We start from the raw sequence: 12,481 nt of genomic DNA on the forward strand, positions 1-12,481 counted from the left end.
TGCTTGACTGGTGTGCTGAGAGCAGTGATGGCAGTTGCTTCCTTCCTCTTAGGGACCTCTGGAGACACTCTAGGTGACTCCTCCTTTTGTTCTTCCCTTTCTGTTTCAATGCCTTCAGCCTCTCCGTTTTTCTTATTTTATTCCTTTTGTTGTTCTTTCTCATCTCCATCAGTTTCTTCCTTCGTTTTCTCCTCTGTTTTAGCATCATCCTAGTTTTCTCTTTCATCGTGTTCCTCTGTATTAGTTTCTTCTTCATCCATTTCATCCCCATATGGATCTGTATATTCTTCTGGTTTTGCCTCCTCCTCACTGATAGAAGGACTAAAATCATAGGTGAGGGTTTTGATGTCATCCTCTACTGGTAAGTCTCTGAAGACTGACCATGTTATAGGGATCCTAAGGTTTTGGAGGGCATCCACGATGAGGATCCTGATCAGCCCATGGTGAACTAATTGTTGGGAATTTCCTTTCTTTACTTTTCTGTTGGAGACCATGAGTGATTGCATCATAAAATAGGGTATGCTGAGTCTTTGGTGAGTTGGTGTTTCTACCCCAAATCTTAATTCTTCAATCATTCTAAAATGGTAGCCATACATAACACTGTATATACCCTCACATGAGATATAATTGATGAGTTGGTAGCCTACCTCACTCCATGGGTATGGAAAATTGTCCCTCCTTACTCCATTTTTATCCTCTGTGGGTTCTTCACCTTAAAAAGGAATTCCTTTTTTCCACCTTTTTACTTATAAACCAACTACCTCTTAACCTTTACAACTTTTGATCAAATGATGCATATGAGTGAGTGAGTAGGATACTTACCTGTGGCCTTAATACCATGCTACAGTTGTCAAAGGATCAGAGGTGCTGTTGATGGTCATTCTTCTTCCTCCTCTGCTGCCTACTGATGGTTTATTGCCTTTTTCACTATGATTGAAGAACTGATGCTACTGCTACTGTGGAGCTCCTGGATTACCACTTGGCAATGTTTGGTGTCTCCCTTAGAGTTTCTTGATCATGTTGTTGGCTATTGCTGTGAGGATGTTGTAATGAATGAATAGAGGGAGTAGGAGTGTGTGTGGATGCAAGGATGATGGTAATGGATGAGGTGAGGGGTTAGATAATGTATAGAATGAATTTTGGGGACCTAACCAATCTACCATTCATGGGATCCTATAGAAAACAAAATATTCACCTGAATTGAAGCAATGAAGTGAAAAACAATGGAGTTGATGGAGGGATGCATGGTAAGGAGTGGAGGATATGAATATATGTGAGGTAGGGTTCCCTTTGGATCTTCTCTTTTCTCATTGATTGTCTTTCTCACCCACCTGCAATTGACAATTATGTTTTTTTCTTTTTCTTTTATTATTATATATATATTTTTAAAAAAACACCTAGGCTACCTCAGAGAGGTTTTCACCCTAGATATTTACTCTGGGCAGCTCAAGGAAGGTTTTCACCCAGGTATCTTCCTTTTCTTCTTCATTTCATCGCATCCTTGGGATGCCTCATGAGGTTTTCAACCCAAAGATGGGACTCAGGCACCTCATGGAGGTTTTGACCTAAATTCTTATTATTTTTTATTTTTCAGTGACCTAATGAGGGAGGAGCTAGAACTTTCACCACCATCTTATTGATATTGTCAATGAAATCTTGTTTTGATAAATTCCTCTTGTACATTTTCAATCTGTATCCATTAACAAGCAATGGAATGGATTCTTCATCTATAGTTCTGATTTGCACTGAACCATTGTCATGGCATCTTTCCACCACATAAGGTTCGAGTCATATTGTCCTTATCTTGCCCTTGAAGTCTTTATACCTAGAATCATATAACAATTACTAGTCTCCCTCTTGAAATTGCTTCTCCTTAATATGTTTGTCATGCGAGATCTTCCTCTGAAGCTGTACTATCTCTGTATGTAGGAGGGTTTTCATTTTGAATTCATCCAAGCCATTCAAATGGAATGATATTTCTTTCTGTGCATGACTAAGATCCAAATCTAGTTGGGTTGCCATCCTCAATGTGTTATATTCAAACTCAATGGATGGCAAAGCCCTTTTCCCATAGACCAGCTCATAGGGTGTAAATCTAGTGGTGGTCTTCCATGTTGTATTATAGGCCCAGATGGCCCCAGTTAGTCTCTCTGCCCAATCCTTTCTACTGCTACTCACTACCTTGGTTAAAATGTTCTCTAGTGCCATGTTGGTCACCTCCACTTTCCCATTAGCTTGTGGATGATAAGGGGTGGAGGTCCTATGCTTGATTTTGTGATGGCTGAGTAGTTCTTCAATCATGCTGGACGTAAACTGGTTGCCTTGGTCTGTGACTAGCTCTCTAGGGTACCCAAATTTGGAGAATACATTCTCCCTTAGGAACTTAGCCACCTTTTCTTCTGTTGCTACCTTAATCACCTTGGTTTCATCCCACTTAGTCAAATAATAACTGGACACAATAATGCGTTGTTTTCACTTTAAAGGAGGATCGTAGGCCGAATGAAGTCCATGCCCCACTTGTCAAATGGCTCAAAAGTCACTTGATGTTGTAGGGGAATTTCATCTCTTGGAGTAGGCTTTCCCATCCTCTAGCATTGATCACACTAACTAATGTACTTTTTCACATCTTGATGAAGAGTTGGCCAATAATAGCCTGCTTGTAACACTTTGAATGATTTCCTCTTTGCTATAAAGTGACCTCCACAAGGCCCATCATGTTAGGTCAGAAGGATGTCAAAAACTTCCTCTTCCCTTACACACCTTATCATGATCTTATTTGGGCCAAGTTTAAAAAGATTGCCCCCAATCCAAATGAAGGGGGCACTATTCCTGATTATCTCACTGTTTTCTTTGGAGGGCAAGTTTAGTGGGAACTATGCTGATACCAGATAGTTTTCTATATTAGCAAACCACGGGGAGAGAACTGAAATAGCAAACAAATGCTCATCTGGTAACTCCTCATCCACCATTCCTTCTTCACCTGCAGGCAAATTCATCCTAGATAGAAAGTTAGCAACAACATTTTCCTTACCAGGCTTATCAACAATAGTTAAATCAAACTATTCTAATAAAAGAAACCATCTTATAATTCTAGCATTCATAAATGGTTTGTTCATTAAATATTTGATTGCAGCATGATTAGTATGCACAAATATTTGATAACCTGTAATGTAATTCCTAAAATTGTTTAATGAATGAACAACAACCAAGAATTCGTTTTCAGTGATATTATAATTTAGCTCAGCCTTTGACAGGTTCTTACTGGTAAAATAGATGGCATAGGAAAATTTCTCCTCTTCCTAGCCTAAGGCTACTCCTATGACTTTGTGTGAGGCATCAGCATGAATATGAAAAGGCAGGGCCCGGTATAGAAATTAGCTACATATGAATTCTAAAACATAGAAAATAAACAATGCAAGAGCGTAACACATAAAACACATATCCACAGATATTTTCCCCTGGATCCCAAAACCGTGACTACTAGCCTGATTTTTCATAATTTTCCTTTTAATGTTACAATACATATTTATACACGCTAAAGAATCCAATACCATGGATCGAAAACCATCGCAGCCAAAATTATGGATCGAAAACCATGGCATCCAAAACCGTGTGCGAAAACCATAGGTAGGTCCGCCCAACATAACATAGGGTCCAAAAAAAAAAATTATGGGGCGTTGCCCCAGGCCCCATAGAGGGGAGGCTACATGCACCCCTTAAACCACTTGTGACCCCCCCGCTACACAATCGGTGCAACGAAGGGGGGGGCACCCCCCAGTTAACTACGTGGGCTAGTTGTGGAAAGAATATAACACAACCCAATATTCTCCCACTTGTTTTTTTCTTTCCACAGGGGGCCACAAGAGAGATTAGTAATTTATCCAGCCCTGCAACACCCATTGTTTCTCTACACCAAGATAACTTCTCAGAGCTCATAGATTTTTTCAATGCATCTGCAATATTCTTTAAAGTGTCCACCTTTACCAGCAACACCTTTTTGTCTTCTATCATATCCCTCACAAAGTGATATTGAACATCAATGTGCTTTGTCTTTGATTGATATGAAGGGTTATTTGCCAAGAAAATTTCACTTTGGTTGTCACATTCTATCCTTATAGCTCCCTGTACTAACCCCATACTTGAACACAATCTCTGCAACCAAACTGCTTCCTTGCTTGCATGAGTGGCTGCCATGTATTCTGCCTTTGTAATTGATAGTGCCACTACAGATTGTTTCTTAATCATCCAACTGACTACACCTTCAAATAGGTTAAACACACACCCACTTGTATATCTTCTATGATCCAGATCTCCAACCCAGTCTACATCAAAACGCCACAAATATCCAACACTCTGTCCAATCTTGGTCTTCCTTGGTAGCAAAAACCATAATTACTAGTGCCATGCAAATACTTGAAAACCTGCTTCACTGTTGTCCAGTGCTCCTTCCATGGTTTTGACATAAACCTGCTCAATAATCCCATTGCATGTGCAATTTCTGGTCTAGTACAAACCATTGCATACATCAGACTACCAACTACACTTGCATATGGAACATGGGACATGTTCTCTTCCTCGTCTTGTGCCTTGGGACACTGTTCAACAAATAACCTCACACCTATAGGAATAGGAACCTTTACCATTTACTATCCTGCATATTAAACCTTTGCATTATTTTTATGACATACTTCCTATGGTTTAACTAGAGCTTCCTCTTTGCCAGGTCTCTTTTAATTTCCATGCCCAAAATATAGTTTACAGCACCAAGATCTTTCATGTCGAATTTGGAGGACAATTGGGTCTTCAAATCCTGGATAATTTCTTTGTCATTTCCAACCAAAAACATATCATCCACATACAAGACCAGATAAATAACACGGTCACCAATTAATTTAAAATATACACAGTGATCTACTTTGCTTTTGGTGAAGCCAAGTCCCTGTATAAATGTATCAAATCTCTGATACCACATCCTTAGTGATTGTTTTAACCCATACAAAGACTTCTTTAACTTGTATACCATTTCTTTCTTACCCTTCACCGCAAAACCTTTAGGTTGCTTCATGTAGATCTCCTCTTCCAGATCTTCGTGAAGAAATGTTGTCTTCACATCCATCTATTCTACCTCAAAATCAAAAGTAGAAGCAACAGATAAAAGTAATCTAATAGAAGCTACCTTGGCAACAGGAGAAAAAATATCACCAAAATCAATTCCCGACACTTGGGAATAACCTTTTGCTACCAACCGAGCTTTGTATTTCTCCACCTTTCCTTTTGCATTTGTCTTCATTTTGAACACCCATTTGCTACCAATGGGTTTCCTTCCAGCCGAAAACTCCACTAGATCCCAAGCCTCATTTTTGTGCAAAGATGCCATTTTAACAACCATCGCCTCTTTCTAGAGTTTTCCATCATCTAAATCTACTGCTTTCTCACAGTTCTAGTATCATCATCAGTAACAGATAAATCAAAATTTGAACAGAAAGCAGATGGACTATACCTTTTCTTCTGCCTTCTTTCTCAAACTGATCTTCTCACACCCAGAGTTTGTGGCTCTTCATATTCCGATTCCTCCTCTGTTGTAGAGTCTAATTCTTCCTCAAGCTAAAACTCTATCTTCTCAGGTTCCTTTGGTTGGACTTCATGTTTCATAACATCTTTAACCTCTCTAAACACCACATCTCAGTTGTACACAACCTTCCTTGTTTTTGGGTTCCAAAGCTTATAACCCTTTAAACCATCCTTATACCAAATAAAGATGCACATTTCAGATTTACTATCCAACTTGGTTATTTTCTCCTTTGGAACATGTACATATGCATCACATCCAAATACCCTCAGATGTGAAAGAGAGGGTTTCTTACCAGTCCATACCTCTTGTGGAGTCTTATCCTCCAATCCTGATGAAGGTGATTTGTTGACTAGGTAACATGCTGTCTCCACCGCCTTTGCCTAGAATTCTTGTCCTAACTCGGCACCACTGAGCATGCTTCTTGCCCTTTCCATCAACATCTTGTTCATTCTTTCTGGAACTCTATTTTGCTCAGGTGTGTATGGAGTAGTTTTATGCTGTGCTATACCACACTTCTTACAAAATTCTTCAAATTCCTTGCTGCAAAACTCTCCATCATTATCTATCCTCAACACCTTTATCTTCTTCTCTGTCTGGTTTTCTACCAGACCCTTAAATTCTTTAAACCTGTCAAAGAGTTCAAATTTCTTCTTAAGGAAATATATCCATGTATTTTTTGAGAAGTCACCTATAAATGATACATAGTACACAAACTTACCCAGTGATGGAAATTTCACATGTCCAAACACATCACTGTGCAAAATTTCTAATATATGTTTTTCCCTCTTACCACTAGAGGAGAAACTCACCCGATTCTGCTTCCCATATACATAATTTTCACATAAATCAAAATCCAGAGAGCTATTACTCATACCTTCTACCATACCTTACCATTAAGTATTTGAAGGCCCTTCTCTCTAATATGTCCAAGCCTTTGATGCCACAGCATGGTCTTCTCTCTAGAGACCACTAGATTTTCTGCTCCACTTTCAGGAACCATAGAACTATTGCACCCATCAATAACAATGTCACCTTGCAGCTTGTACAAAGTTCCAATCCGAACTTCCCGCATCAATACCAATGCTCCCTGAACCATTTTCTAGATATCCTTCTTGAGCACTGTTTTTACACCTGCATCATCCATCTTGCTTACAAAAATCAAATTTCTGGCCAATGCAGGAATATGCAGAACACCCGGAAGTGTTATAACCCTTCCACCTTGCAACTTCAACTTTACTTTTCCGCGACCAACGATTCTAGCCTTATTGTCATCCCCCAAGAAGACATCACCACCATCATATTTCTCATACTCATAGAACCACTCTCTATGGTGAGTGAAGTGAAAGGATGCACTTGAGTCAATCAACCATGCCTCATGATCTACATGTGTACTTGAAGAAGCCAAGTACACATTCCCACCTTCATCTAAGGTGGTTTTCGCCTCTGCAGAAGGAGCATCATCAGATCCCTTTCCTTTGCCAGGAGCTTTAGATTTACAGTCCCTTTTATAGTGCCCTTCCTTTCCACTTTTCCAGCAAACTACCTTTACAGGTTTTCATGGAGATTTAGATCTCTCACTCGATGACTTATTTTTGTTTCTATTTTGGGACCATCCTTATATAGACAAGGCATCACCATTCTAGCTCTCCATATTTTTTCGTCTCATCTCATTCGTCAGCAGGGATGAGACCATTTCATCAAACTGTAAGGCAGTTGCATTTCTACCTATTGGAATAACCAGACTATCCCACGAATTTGGTAGAGAACACAAAAAAATGATGCACTTATCTTCATCTGAAATGTTAATATCAAGAGATTATAACTAACTTACCACAATATTAAATGCATTCAGATTTTCTGTCACTGAGCCTCTATCTTTCACCCTCATGTTATACAACCTTTTCCCTAGGAACAGTTTATTCACCAGAGACTTAGATTGGTACAAAGTACATAAATTATCCCACAAAGCCTTTTCCATAGATTCCCCTGATACATTCAACAATACTGAATCTGAGAAATACAATCATATTGTGCTCTTAGCCTTCCGATCCAACTTGTTCCATTCTTCATCGAACACTCCCATTGTTTTAGTACCTGGATCTATTGCGATCCACTGATCTTTATCCACCAACAGATCCTCTATCTCGAGTTTCCACAACTCAAAACTCTGACCATTAAATTTCTTGATTTCTATCTTTCCACTTCTTGCCACCTTCTTTCACCACTAGAATCGATCCTGCAAATCTCCCACTGAACAGGTTCTACCACAGGCCCGAGAAAAAGCCCTTAGCAACAAAGGCACCCCCTTGAAGCCAAAATAGCTTCGATACCAAATGTAGGTTTTAACCCTGTAAAAAAATTACTTGCATATGAATTCTAAAACACAGAAAATAAACAATGTGAGAGCATAACACATAAAACACATACACACAAATATTTTTCCCTGGATCCCAAAACCGAGACTACCAGCTTGATTTTTCATTATTTTCCTTTCAATGTTACAATACATATTTATACATGACGAAGCATCCAATACCATGGACCGAAAACCATCGCATCCAAAACCATGGACCAAAAACCATCACATCCAAAACCATGTACGAAACCCATGCAAAAAACCATAGGTAGGTCTGCCCAACCTAACATAGGCTACCTGCACCCCTCAAACCCCCTATGACCCCCTCATTACACAATCAACGCAAAGGGGGGGGGGGGGTGGTGCTCCGGCCCCCCTCTAACCCCCTGGTTAACTACGTGGGCTAGTTGTGGAAATAATATAAGACAACCCAACAGTTTGGGCCTTTAAGGATTGGTGCAGTGGTTAACTTACCATTTAGAATGTCTAAGGCCTCTTGACATCACTTTGACCATATAAACTAATAATCTTTGGCCAACAGCCCAAACAAAGGAGAGGCCAACTTGCTAAAGTCCTTTATGAACCTTCGGTAGTATCTAGATAACCGTAAGAATCTCTTGACATATCTCTACTTTTGTGGAGGTGGGACCCTTTGGATGATTGCTATTTTGTTTGGGTCCACCTATAGTCCTTGCTGAGATATTGAATGACCTAGCACAGTCCCTTCAGTCATTAAGAATTCACATTTCACTGGGTTAAGAGACAGGTTCATTTCAATGCATTTGGGTAATACTTTGTGTAGGTTAGTTAGGGCTTCTTGAAAATCATAGCCTTAAGGTGTAAAGTCATCCATATAGATTTCCACTGCATCATGTACTAATTTAACAAAAATACTCAAGACTGCTCTATGGAAAGTGGCAGGAGCATTGCATAGGCCAAAAGGAAGGACCCCATAGGCAAAAGTACCCCGAGGATAGGTGAATGTGGTCTTATCCTAGTCTTCTAGGTAGCTTTGGATTTGGTTGTAACCACTGAATCCATATAGGAAAGAAAATAACTTCTTCCCTGCTAGGCCATCTAGCACTTGGTCAATGAACGGTAGGGGAAAATGATCCTTCTTTGTGGCTTTGTTCAACTCCCTGTAATCTACACAAATCCTCCACTTACCATTTTTCTTGGGAACTAACACTAAAGGAGAGACCCACTCATTGTCTGAGATAGGGTAGATGAATCCTACATCTAGCAATTTTTGTAGTTCTTCTTTGACTATGTCTTTAAGAGCTGGATTCATCCTCCTTTGTGGTTGCCTGACTAGCTTGCAACCTTCTTTGATGTATATGTGGTGAGTACACAAAGAGGGGTGTACTCCCTTCATTTCCTTGTAACTCCAAGCGAAGGCTTCTAGGTTTTCTCTCTACATGTTGCATAACTCTTCCTCTTCAAGAGCAGACAGAGATGGATTGATTTTCAAAGTTTTCTCTAGGTCGAATTCTATGGTTTTGACATAGAGTGGGTTGGTATTGGCCAAGCATAAGTCAATTGGATGATTGCTTCGAGTTTCCCTTACTTCTTCTTCTAATTGTAATGAACTAGGAGTTGGACTTTGGAGCAAGTGTTCAATTATATCATCCTCATCTTGTTGTCCTCCTCCTATGGTTGCTTCCAAAGCATAAAGTTGGGTAGAATAAACACCATCTTCTTCCTCCTCCTCCAGCCATAAAGGTAAATCATGCTCTATGGAAGGTTGAGCAGGAGGGTATAGGACTAATTGTTTTGACATATGCCTATTCTTTATGGTCATATTCCCAACTCTGCAACTAATGTAAGCATCAGCTATGGCCAACCATGGCCTCCCAAGGATGAGAAGGTAACCAGTAAGCTTAGCCTTAGGCTGGAGAACTAGGAAATCTACAGGGTACTCCTAGGAATCAATGGAGACCATCACATCCTCCACAATTTCCTCAGGGGTGACTGTGGAATGGTCTGCAAGTTGCAAAATTGTTGTGGTCTTCTTGAATGACCCTTAGAGTTTGAGCTTGAGCATGATGTCCTTGATCATCACATTAATGGCAACCCAAATATCAATCAGATTGTGTGGGACAATGGTACAATTGATATGCACATTTACTACAGGGCTTCTAGGGTCTAAATATTTTGGGCATATTACATGTCCCAGCATTAAGTCAGACAATTGCCCAACGGCATAATGGTAGGGGCCTCCCTTTTTCTTCTTCCTGAATGCTTGAAGCACTTCTCCTTAATAAACTTATTGTAAATTGGAACATCTTTGACTGCTTGGAGAAGGGGGATCTTTACACATAGATTCTTCAATTCTCCCAGAAGTTCAGTTTCTTCTGGGGTAGGCTAGAGTGGTTGGGCTAATCTTTCAGGAAAGGGTGGATTTACTTTAAGGTTTCTTTCCTATATTTCTTCCTCAACCTCCCTATGTGGAGAGGGAGGTTGGTTATCAAAGAGAATTCTCCCAAATCTTACGTTGATCTCCTGGATTTCTACAGCATAAGTTGGGTATGATGTCTCTCCACTGTATACTTGTTGAGGCTGCTTATTGTTTGGGTTCGGATTTGGCTAGGTAGGCATCTGGGGTTGCTTAGGTGGAGCAGAGTGCAGGAGTTATGGTTGGGTAGGTGGTGGAGACAATAGGGCTGGAACATTGTTGAATTGGGGCCTCCACCCCTGGTGTGGGGTATTCCACTAATGTTGTGGCTGAACATAAGGTTGAAATGACTGGCTGGCTGGTTGGGAATGATACTAAGATGCATAGGACCAAGGAGGGGCTGTAGACCAGGAAGAATGAGTAGGGGGTCTGAAATAAGGTATAGTTGTGGTTTGGTTTTGGTTGTAATATGCATTGGATGACCATTGCATACCTTGTTGGTATGGTCTAGGCCCAGGAGGTCTCCTTTGGTTGATGTAGCAAAGCTGTTTAGTGACCCCTTCAGCTCCTTCATGTACAACTTTGAGTCCAGGTAAAGAAGGGCACTTGTCTATGGAGTGGTTTTCTTCATAGACTGAGAAAATCTTCTTCTTTTTTCCCATAGAAAAATCTTAATTTGTATTCATATGTGAAATAAATTACATCTTGTAGATGCTTAGAGAATATGCAGATAGTTGTCCATGAATAGGACAAGTACACTGATAAAAATAAAAAATAATTAAAAATAATAACATCAACCCTATACTTTTCTGCCCTTCTTTTTCTGCACCCTTCGCCAACCCCGAGAGTCAGAAGGGGGAACAATGATGGCCTGTGGGTACTCTTGTGTGTTCGCTGGAGGTTCTTTGTTGGATTCTGATCCTTCAGATCCGTGGGTTCTTTTGTTGCCGCTAACTTCCAGCTGTGGAATTTGCTGCCGTTGTAAAAGGTCCTCCACTTGAGGGCCTGGTGCTTTTTCTTCCTGTGTGCCCTTCTGTTCCATATTTATATCAGGTTCCTCTTGGTTCACTGTATGGTTTGGCTGAATTTCCTCTTCTTCCAGCGGTTCTGTATGCTGCCACCCATTTGGCTTTTTTTGTTGTTTCTTGTTTCCTTTTGGATTCTTTCTGGCCAGTGGGCAAGAATTTTGGAGGTGTCCTGTTTGTTGGTAATTACGGCATCTGAATGCAGTGTTTTCATAGTCTAGTGGTTGTGTCCACTCAGTGTTGTTAAAGTTTAATGAAATTTGATCAGGCAGCCCCTAACTCAGGTCCACTTCAATGCAAATTCTGGCAAAAGTGAAGATTCCTCTGCTATATCTGTCTTCATCAATTTTTAGGAATTTCCCCAAGGAATTCCCAATGGCAGATAATATTAGATGATGCCAAAAGTGTAATGGGAGGTTGTGAAGCCTCACCCAAACAGGCATTGTTGAGATTTTCATAGTGTTTGCGTCAAAATCAGCAAACCAAGGGGTAACAAAGAGGCCTGCATTACCCCAAAACCAAGGCCCCTCATTGATGATACTATCCCTTTCTTCCTCTGTGTGGAAAGTTACAATGAAAAAACCTTTTGAACATAGGTATATATTACATTCTGGTGTCCAGCGGGAATAAATCCATTGGTGTAAAGCATCGTATTTTGGCCAGTAGCCATTAAATCTAAATATGATAGCATGTTTAGAGAGGTCAGAGTGTAGTGCAGTTACCTCTGGTATAGTAACTTTGAGCATTGAGTATTCCAGTTTTTGTTCTACTATATGTGGACCTGGTTGCTCTGGTGGTGACTTTGGTTTGTTCTGCATTTTTTCTTTCCCCTTGACTGCATCACGAAAGGATGTGCCCTTTGAGCTAGATCCAAAGCTGCCTCCTCTCAGCCTCGTACTCAGAAAAAATGTTGAATCTCTTACTATTCCATAATGCTGCACTGAAAATTTTTCCTATAAAATGTGTCCTGCATATACCAAGCTCAGCAGACTTACTGGTATGCCTAATAATTCTTGAATTTCGTCCTTTAAGTTTTTTATCAGCATCCTTGTTCTTATTTTCTTGCAGATTGTGTTCCCTGACAGGGTTATGATGAAGATTTGAATCATTTCATGACCGGATTCTTTTATTGC

The sequence above is a fragment of the Pinus tabuliformis genome, chromosome 9 (assembly GCF_031772625.1).
Source record: "Pinus tabuliformis cultivar Carrire ecotype Pingquan chromosome 9, CPIR1, whole genome shotgun sequence".
Classification (NCBI taxonomy): Eukaryota; Viridiplantae; Streptophyta; class Pinopsida; order Pinales; family Pinaceae; genus Pinus; species Pinus tabuliformis.